This window comes from Limulus polyphemus, unplaced genomic scaffold (assembly GCF_000517525.1).
Source record: "Limulus polyphemus unplaced genomic scaffold, Limulus_polyphemus-2.1.2 Scaffold1401, whole genome shotgun sequence".
Lineage (NCBI taxonomy): Eukaryota > Metazoa > Arthropoda > Merostomata > Xiphosura > Limulidae > Limulus > Limulus polyphemus.
This window is the reverse complement of record NW_013667011.1, coordinates 181,343-192,202: the sequence shown is the minus strand read 5'-3', so window position 1 is coordinate 192,202 and position 10,860 is coordinate 181,343. Positions and strand designations below refer to the sequence as shown.

Here is a 10,860-nt window from a genome sequence, read left to right as displayed (position 1 = left end):
GCGTGTACTATAAAAGATGTTAAGTTTAAAGTGACAAGAAACGTACTGATTGTGGAACTTCTGTGTACTAAAAGCTTGTATCGAGGAAGAATAAACTGGTTTAATCAAGAAAGGACAAGCAGATACGTAACAATACTTTATATGCATTGTTTTTGGTTTTCGAATAACATGTCAAAGTTAATTTCATTATTTGTATAGATGTAAATGTATGCTTTTCTAAGTAATAAAAATAAACATTTACAACTTTATTTTGTTGTTGATCATTTTTTATTAACCAGCAAGTCATAACTCTGTCTGCCTGTATCCATTGAGTTTCTCATATTACTGCAGACAATTATGGATTAATGTTATGACAAAGCCTCAGTCATTCTTTTCCTAACATCAGCTTCATTTGTTTGGTACAGTATGCCACAGACAACACTATTTTTTTCTGCAGTTGCTTCTTATGCATTTTACATTCTTAATTCTGGCAGAATTACTCATATACAAGTTTAACAAATAGTGAAATGAACCTACATTTTGTGAGTGCTTTCATGAGCTTTTGGCTTGGTGTTTTAGTCACAGGAGTTTGTATTTTCTGCCTTTTCCCTGACAGAATTGACCTACAGTTATGCAACACTTTAACACAGAATTCATACTTCATCTTGGCATAACATACGTCAAAGTAAAATATGCCGGGACTTCTGTGAATGCCATCTCTTAACCACTCTCTCAAAGTCCATGTATTTGTCACACTTCCTGATCAGTAAGAGTTTGTGGACAGTTTCAACTATGACTGTGCACGTTGGAGAAGATATACTCCATTTCAGCAGTACTAACTGAAAGAACCACAGCAGTTGCCATAAGTTGGTGAATAGAAGACAGTAATTTCTAAATGTTTTGTTCAGTTGTGTGATTGTTTGGATGATAGCAGAATGTCATTCTATGATGCTCTTGTTGGTGTCTTTGATCACTTCCTTCAGCTGGTCCTACCAAGCAAGGGCTTCATCAGGGTCAAGGCTGTAGTGAAAGGCGAGCACTTCAATCTCATCACTTCCTGCCATGGCATCAGTGCTACTCATGGCAAATACAGACAGACTGTCAATGATGTCAGTGTTCTTTCTAAATTGCAGCATCCCCCTAACATGGATTCCAGTTCTGTACCTGCACATATTTCCATGAAACAAAATATTAAATAATAAAAAATACAAAAGGTGTACAAATGTTGAACTTGGAGACACATTCAGGCACACAAAACCATACAGAGATCGCTTTTCTCTGGGCAGAGTTGCTTTTTTTAAACACAAGTAAGGTAATTAAAAAATTAAATAAAAAACTTTACCAATCATTAAAAACATCTATTTGTTTCTGCCTATATGATATAAACCCTTTCAACTTTCAAAGAAATTAACTTTCATTTGCATTTTGTTGAAAATATGTAAAAATAAAATATATATCTATCAAGTACATCAGTATAAAACACCTTTAATAAGGCCATCATTAAAAAAAGATTTTGTTCACTGTCCCATGACCAACTCCCTAAAATACTCAATTTTTTTTGCCCTTGGGAATAAAAAAACATGTTTTAAAGTTATTGGCAGTCAAGTAGTCAATGAAAAAAATCCCGATCTTCCTACCCACCTCAAAAATTCTGGATAGAAGAACAGCAAACAAACATTTTTTAGGATGGCCTAGGTTTATCTGATTGACCAAAATATATTTTACTCAATCTATGATAATTAGATCTATTCATATAGGGTTTACGTAGCAAATTATTTTTGTCTATCTTGAAGAACAGCAAACAAACATTTTTTAGGATGGCCTAGGTTTATCTGATTGACCAAAATATATTTTACTCAATCTATGATAATTAGATCTATTCATATTTAGATCTATTCATCTATTTAGATGTAGCTCTAGAATCAGGTATACTTTTTACTCTTTTATGACTGTGTTGTGAACATAAAAGGTGGAAAAACATGAATGAATTCCATAATATATATTACCTATTAATGGGACCCTGGGTGTCAAGTGGTTAGGGCACAACAAACTGTAGCTGTAGTTCAATCTCATCCAATGCCTGACAGCATCTGAAATTGTACATCAGTTCTGCAGTAGACAGAGGATCCCCTACCTCTTCATCTTGATAAGCTTCTGTACCAAAATCCGTCATCACTTGTGTACATTTCCAACCCAACCAATACCCGATTACCCACGAATCAACATTTAGTAGATGTTAGTAAGGTAGAAAGCCTTGGTGGGATGATATCTCTGGTCCAAAACCTGGCTGTTGGGTATGTTTCTTCCAGTCCGCAGTAGGAGAAGGATACCTGACTGTACACAAGTGGGAATACATGTAGTGCATCCAGCTACAACCAACACCAGATCTGCTGGGAACAGACATCCAGCAGATGGTAGGAAGAGGGACCACAAACCTGGGGCGCAACTCCAGTCCAAACCTTGGTGGCATTGAGCATTTTTCATCCAGTCCACAGTAAGTGAGGAACACTGGCCAGAACACATGTGAGGACTTACTTAGCTGGACCATCTCCAACCAACACCTGACCTCCAGGGAGCCACATCTGGTGGATGGTGGGAATGTCTCAGCCTAAAGGACAAACTGCAATACATATATATAGTTGTGACATGGTGAAGTGCTTCAACCAAACCTTGGCAGAATCTGTAATTGTACATCAAGTCCATGGTAGGAAGGGCGTCACACCATCGACACATGATTCTACTAGTGACCAGGCTATCTCCAACCAACACCAAACCCACTGAAAATATACATCTGGAATATGGCATTATGGAGGAATGCCATGGTAAGAAAAGGTAATCTGCCATATATATATATATATATATACACACACACACACACACACATATTAATATGGCATAGTGCTACAACCAAAACCTGGCAGCATATGCAATTGTATATCAGGTCCATGGTAGAAAGCACTATACTCCATTGACACCCACAGAATGTCACCACTCTACTCTCAACTGAGTGGTATGATACATCACTCAGGAGGACAGGCCTTCATTGTCCACCACCCCAAGTGACTAGGAACTGGTAAGTAGCAAGGACTCTCATACTCCATTAGAAAAAAGGAGGGACAATGAGTTGCAGAGTTCAGAGAACTGCACCACCATAGACAGTGCAATGGGTCACCATGATACCCTATTTCGAAAAGCAGAGCTTCCATGTCAATGGTGTCACTCAACCAACACCTGGTGGCATTTGGAATTGTACATCAGATCCACCGTAGGGAGAGTCTCAATGCCATAGTGCATCAGAGATGGGCAGCAATCCCTGTCTGCTTTACTCAGGATTGTCCAAGAGTATATGGTCTGGGATGAACATATTTATGAAGCAAAAGACTACCAGAGGTCCTACGAAACACCCCATCTCTATGATGTGCATAAACTAATTCTGCATCATAATTTGCTTTGCACAGATGTCAGATGAATAGTGAAACATAACCAATACCTATAAGATAATTGACATCAAGCATGGTCACAGGATGGACAGTGTAGAATTTCCAAAAACGTGGGATCCACAATACACAAGCAAAAAGGCCCCTGCAAATAAAAAAATAACAAAACATAGTACTCACCAGCCATAATGACAGTGCAATATGTAAGATGGCGACTGGAGGCAAATGAAAACCCACTGAGCAAGAAACGGTTACTTGATGTAAATAGTGTGAAAGAAAGGTATGAGGTGTAGTCCACATACTGGTCTCAATTATGAAGTCCAAAGAAAAACAGAACTGGATAGCTAGGTACATGGTGACAGATTTGATGAGAAGTTACTCTAAAAAGGCGACACTCCTCAAGCAAAAGGGAAGAATACACTAGCCTAATTAACTGAAAAAATCCAACCTGAAAGGGTAACAGGAGAGAGGTCCTGGGACACTGAAGGATTCAATGGAATAAACAAATGTTTACAGGAACCATGGATGGGGGCAGTGCAAGCGAAAGACCATCCAAGACCACCAGACCGGCCCCAAGAAATGGCCAGGATCTGAATGGTTACAAATGTGGGAAATGGAGAATAATTAAATGGGAGAAAAAGTGCAACTCCCCCTCCCCAGCAACAGAAGTCTTAAGCAAAAATTAATGGTCAGGGAAGAGGAGAACATAGGAACAATGGAACAGCACACAGCAAGCACCAATAGCAAAGACATCAGAATGCTGGTAGCCAATAATATGGGGAATAGGGATTTTAAGAAAAGGTGAAACAGGGAACATGAAGAGAAAGGTTTAAATGGAGGATGAGTGAAAGCGTGAAGGACAACATTGAGAGAGACAGGGCAAGGAAGATGGGAAAGGGAAAATGAATGAAATAGCAAAGATAACATGGGAGATTGGAAAACAGAAGCAAACACAGTAAATCTGAACTTGCAAGATAGTGTAGCCTGATAGCCGGCAATCGAGGAAACCAACAGTCAGTCCCCTATCAAAGAGCCAAGTGAAAAATGCAGTCAACTGCAGTAGGGAAGGTTGTGAAGGACGATATACCTGGCAAAGTGACCAGCAGTGGAAGTATATCATTTACGCTGATAAACCACCAAGGAGGAAGGATGTACAGAACAAGCAATCAATGAGGCAACACACCTGGAAAATCCAGATTGTCTGGCGAGGCACCAGACAATAGCCACGCATCATGCAGGAGGGAGATAAATGGATGGATGACACACACCTGATTAAGGATGACAAAGGAGTATGAAAGACAATAGCAAAGGAAGGGGAGGTGACACCAAAAGTCTATGCAAAAGCAGAAACCATGAGTGACCAGGCCAAAATGAAGCCACCAGGAGCACACAACACAGAGTGGTCTGAATCCATGAAAGGACCTTGGAAAGAAGATGAATAGGAGGATATACATACAGGTAATATCCTATCCAGTTTTGACTACGAGCATCTACAGCTTTTGCCAAAGGATGAGAAAATTTTGGCAGATCAGGAGTCATTTTCAGCCAAGACAACTTTATTTTTCTAACAAGGTGGTTGGCCTATGGAATGGGTTGCCTTTAGATGTAAAAGATGCAGTTAATTTTAAGGAAAAGCTTGATAATTATACGAACGATAAAGGCTGCCTTTGAGTTCTGTACTGTTTAGTGAACAATACCTCTTGTGTTGACCATTAACCCATTGACTGCAGCTGCTCTGAACACGTGCTGAATTTTTGCAAGCCCTACACGGTATACGGCACACTCACATTCAACTACAGGAGGCAAATATATATATATACCCTATACGACAAATCAGCAGTCAATGGGTTAAAGTTTGAATCCTTTCTTACTCTTCTTACACTTGATGAGGATGAGCAGGGACATGGGCTTTCCCAATAACTCTATGCATATGGACTCAGTCATTTTGGTGAGTATTGATATGATTTATATATATGCATGTGTGTGTATGTTTAATGTGCCCCCACCCCAACAGCACTCAAATTCCTGCACACATTGTATGTACTCTTTCCTTTTTTACAATAAATTATATTCTGTATAACATTTAAAACTGTAGTTATTCTAGTGATCTCAACTAACTGCATTTCATATTTACAATGAAGTACTATTTATTTCACAATCCACATAGAACTGTATTAAATATTTTCCAGGTTGAAAAGATGAAATTAAAACAATATAAAACTGAATGCAATGATCAAGGGAAGTTGATTTACAAACTCAGTATAAGTGAAGGAAAATTCACAAATAACTATCTCAAAAAATTAAACTGTTCTCTTCAAAGATTAGTATCAATCTCTTTTGGAAAGTACCAAAACTGCAATCACAAAGTACATTCTGCAGTTGAGCAATCAGGAAACAGGTATAAGAATATGGAATTATCTCCATGTGAATGTTGCAAAGTATCCCCCCAAACGCAAGGTCTAGTAGGATACAATGAAACTCTTCAATGAAATAGTAGATAAATTTCTTGAATGGTTAACCAATAAAAAAAGTAGCAACTCAGGCAGAATTTTATCCGTGATTCAAATGGATTTAGTATGTTCCAAAATTAGAACTTAGGAAAATTTTAAAATTTTGCAGATAAGAAATTTTGCAAGGTATGTAAATGTTTTCATATTACAAGACTAGCTGGCCCATAATTTCCAGGACAACTCTTATCACCCCATTTAAAAATTGGAGTAATATAAGTAATCTCAAACCCTCAAGTATTTTTTCCACTCTCTATTGGTCTACTGAAAATGAAAGAGAAGATTGAACATCTGATAACTGATAACTTTTAAAACCTGGTACTTTATCTATTTTTAATATTTTCAGTTTTTCTACTTACCATAAAGGTATCAGTATCTACATAGTTCAGGTCATTCCTAATAATTTCCATAAAATGCTTCAGGTCAGGAATATTACCAATATCTTCTCTTGTAAAAAATAAAAAATAACATTTAATAGCTCAGCCATCTCATAGTCTTCAACAAAAACCTTTCTGTCAGCATCCTTGAAGGGCCAAATCCCCATTATAACATTTTGCTTACCTATAATATACTTAAAAAAGCATTGGGGTATGAGTAATGCAACGAACTGGCAATGAAGGAAGGGGTGGAAGCAACATATTACAATAGGATATTTCATTAATAATGTAAAATCCATACATAAGATAATGCATTTCAAATCCTTTTGAATCACAATGCACAAAATAGCTTTACTTTATTAGCACTACCATCTAATGGCACAAAATTTAAATGCTCGCCACTAATCTCCCATCTCCCACTTCTGCATATCCACAAGCAAATGATCATGCAGCAGCTCTCTACCAATAGGAGTGTGACACAATTCCTATTGTAACCAGCATCCTCTTCACACTTGCACTTATTGATCAGTTCAAGATTAGTCAGAATACCCACACCATATATCACCGGAAGTGGAGAGGCTGGGTGGGATATAATGCTTGGAGATGGCTTGAATGGGTAATGAAGAAAACTTTAATATAAGTTTAACATAACAGCAAATGTACAATGTTTCAACAAAGTTTTGTCATCATCAGATGCCTCCAAGCATTATTAGTCTCAAAGTGGGTTCCTCGTCATTGAAACTGGGTGGGATATGTGAAAAGAGGCAAGTATCTATCAGAAATACATTTTCAGTGCAGGAAAATGCTTACTTCTGATATAATATCTTACCTCTTCTCATAAACTAGCTAGAATCCCACACTGAATTGGTAGAGGGCCAGTGAAAAAATGATTCCCCTTTAAAAAACACCCAAAGAGAGACCAGGAGATGTGGAACCAAAAGAAACTTTACACTCTTTTATAACAGTGTCATAAACATAAAAGGTGGAAAAACGTGAAAGAATCCTAGAATATGTATGACCGATTAATGGGACCTCAGAGTGTCGAGTAGCTATGGCACAACAGAACTTAGTGGTAGTTCGACCTCATCCAACACCAGGCAGAATCTGGAATGGTACATCAGATCAGCAGTAGGTAGGGGATCACCTATCTCTTCACCTCGAAATGGGAATTGGTAGGGAAGATGAGCTTCTCTACCAAAATCCTTCTCCACTTGTATGTATTTCCAACACAACCAACACCAGATCCACCAAGAACCAACATCCAGTAGATAGCAAGAAGGTGGAAAGCCCCAGTGGGATGACATCTCCAGTCCAAAACCTGACTAAAATGAGTATGGTACTTCCAGTCCACAGTAGGAGAAGGATAACCAACTGTACACAAGTTGGAAAACATGCTGCATCCAGTTACAATCAACACCAGATCCAACAGGAACCAACATTCATCAGACAGTAGAAAGGGGGATTGCAAACCTCGGGTGCATCTCCAGTCCAAAAACCTAGCAGCAGTGAGCATTTGTCATCTAGTCCACAGTAGGAGGAGGGATACCAACCAGCACTCATGTGAGGACTTACTTAGCTGGACCATCTCTAAACAACACCGGAGCTACCGGGAATGTACATCCAGAGGATGGTAGTTAAGAGGAATGTCTCTGCCTGAGGGGCAAACTGCAATTATAGATATATATTTATGACATGGAGGAGTGCTTCAACCAAAACCTCGGAGAATCTGCAATTGTACATCAGGTCTGCAGCAGGAAGGCCATTATGCCATCGACACTATTTTAATTGTGATCGGACCATCTCCAACTAACACCAGATCCACCAGGAATGTACCTTCAGAGAATGGTAAAAAGGAGGAATGCCACGGGCAGGAAAAAGTATATATAGATATATAGACAGTAATACAGATTAGTGCTACAACCAAAACCTGGCGGCATCTTGAATGGTACATCAGGTCCATAGTAGAAAGGGCTACAATGTAATTGATATTGAGCAGTTCACAGGATGGACAGTATGGATTTGCAAAAAAAAAGGTACACTTGGTCAGGCACCACTTTCCACAGAGTGGGATTCACAACAGACCAGCAAAAAATGCCCCTGAAAAAGTAAGAAAAGGTGGAAAAGCAATCTTGCACAATTCCAAATCATGAAAATTTAAATTAATAGTAAAGAAAATCGAAGTCTGTAGTATAAAGGAAAATGTTGACAAATCTGCAAGCAAAAACCGGAATGTCTGTAAAGTACTACTGCCAATTGAGAAGTGATTAATGAGTGCAAATGTCAAGAGGGCACTGGTTACGATAGGAGTTGTGCTCCTATTGGTGGAGAGCGCTGCATGTGGATGTGCAGAAGTGGGAGGTGAGCATTTAAAATTGGCACTGATGGAGAGCAGTGCTAGTGGAAAAAGGCTATTTTGTGACAGGAGGTAAAATATCATATCAAAAGTTTCCATTTCTGAAACTACTTGTCTATGTTAATAAGAGAAACAGGACACAACCACTGATATTTGAAATCAAGCATGCTCAGGATAAGTTTAAATTTTGTTCACCCAAATATATTTTTTATTTGTTAACAAATGACAAAATAGTCTTATATTAGCATATAAAACTATATAATTTTATTCAAAATCTAATTTTAATCTTTATGAATGCCAAGTTTCAAATGCCTATGATATTATTGTAATGAGCTGCATGCAGTGTATCTAAGCCATTTCTGCAATCTGGATGTAAAAAAACCATGTTACAGCCACTATTTTACTGAAATATTTGAAAATGAAAAAGATCAATTACGTTATGAAAGCTAGACTTTTAAGGTTCACTTTGCAGTTTTATCAAAAAAAGTCAAAGAAATTATGAACACACAAGTAAAACTGAGTGCCCTGTTAAATGTTCTTCAGGCTTCACTACTTTATTTCAAATTATAGCTTTTATAGTAAGGAATAAATTTTTAAAAGCTGTAACTTGTAATAAAAAAAAAATATTTATAATCAGTAAGTACTCTCAATTGAAAAGATTTAAATATTGTTTCACATGGGCTAAAATAGGATTCTCTACGTTGCTAAAAATACATAACTTCTTTTTTATTGACATAGAGCCACAGTTCCAAGTGATATGGAATGCAATTTTGTGTTTTATACAAATTCACTATAGACTTAAAGATTTCATCAATTCAGAATTATTTGCAAAGTCCCTAGTCAGTGTTATGACATGTGTTGCCTGACGATATGGTGCAAGCAGTTAGTTTGAATTGTTTAGAACTTTGCTATAAATACAAATACTTATAACATGGGCTTATTGTTTTTAAATGCTTATTGTGGTAACTCAACAGCGACTCTAATGAGCTAAATGGCCTTCAGTCACCTTGGCCTTTATGTTTTTACATAAAGGTAGTAATTGTAACTTGGTAAAAATTATAATATATGACAATGCACAAGTTGTATAGTTGAAACAGTTAGTTATTTAATTTAATCATTCATAAATTCATCTTAATATTGGTCTTAATCAACAATTATAATATTTTATTACATAAATTACATGGTCATTCACTATAGAATGCTCACGTAATAAATTAAGTGTAACTATAATTTCTAAATACCTAATACAAGACTAACAAGTATAAATTCTTATATTATAGGATCACTCTCTTAAATCCTTTAATTAGTCCTTGTCCAGGTTTACTGGTGATGGGTGGAATTCCCTGAAAGCGAGTAAAACGTGTAATTCAGTGTCAAAGGATAAACTGACTCAATGATGTCTAGATTGGGAATCACATTTAATTTTTCACCTTGTGCGAGACTTCAACAAGTATAACTTCTAATAATAGTAATATGAAGCAAATGTACATATATATTTTCCATAAATTCATAATATTAATCTAATGCAGAATTATAATCTTTAAAATATATATATAGTAACTACATCAAACTGCAAGAAAGTTAATTCAGGGATTGTTTCAAACTATTCAATGATAAGCCTACTGCCATTGCCAGTTAATACCCTTTGTACGATTATAGTTACAGTATCAATACTAGTACTGTATTAGTATTACTGTTAATAAGTAGTATACTGAATATTTGTCATACTGAAGTGCTACAGTACCAGTGCCCTTTGTATGATTATAGTTACAGTATTAATACTAGTACTGTAGTAGTATTACTCTTAATAAGTAGTATACTGAACATTTGTCATACTGAAGTGCTACAGTACCAATACTGAGATTATTCATTATGATAGGAAAATACCTAGGTTCAAAAAATCAATTAAAGACAAAAACAAAACCCCCACTTTCGAAACATTAACCTTCCTCCATCAGGAACAAACTATAATTAACTAAGCTTATCATATTCACAGAATTAAAATTTTGTATCGAAGTTGGAAATAACTACTGTATTTTTCGGAAATAAGACACATCTGTGTATAAAACGCACCCTTATTTTGAAGACAAAGTTTTGGGGGGAAAAAAAGCTACAGTCGTATTTGAAAGATTTTTACTGAACAAAAATTCAATTTGATACTTTTAAAATTAGTATATATTGTTCTAAACACAAAAGAGCTCAAAACA

At 36.6% G+C, this 10,860-nt stretch overlaps 1 protein-coding gene across 6 annotated transcripts in view; it reads right to left on the bottom strand.

Annotated features, from left to right (window-relative positions):
• Positions 1 to 10,860, bottom strand: part of LOC106463418 (phosphatidylcholine:ceramide cholinephosphotransferase 1-like) — an 83,760-nt gene that overhangs the window by 71,438 nt on the left and 1,462 nt on the right. The window lies entirely within an intron of this gene.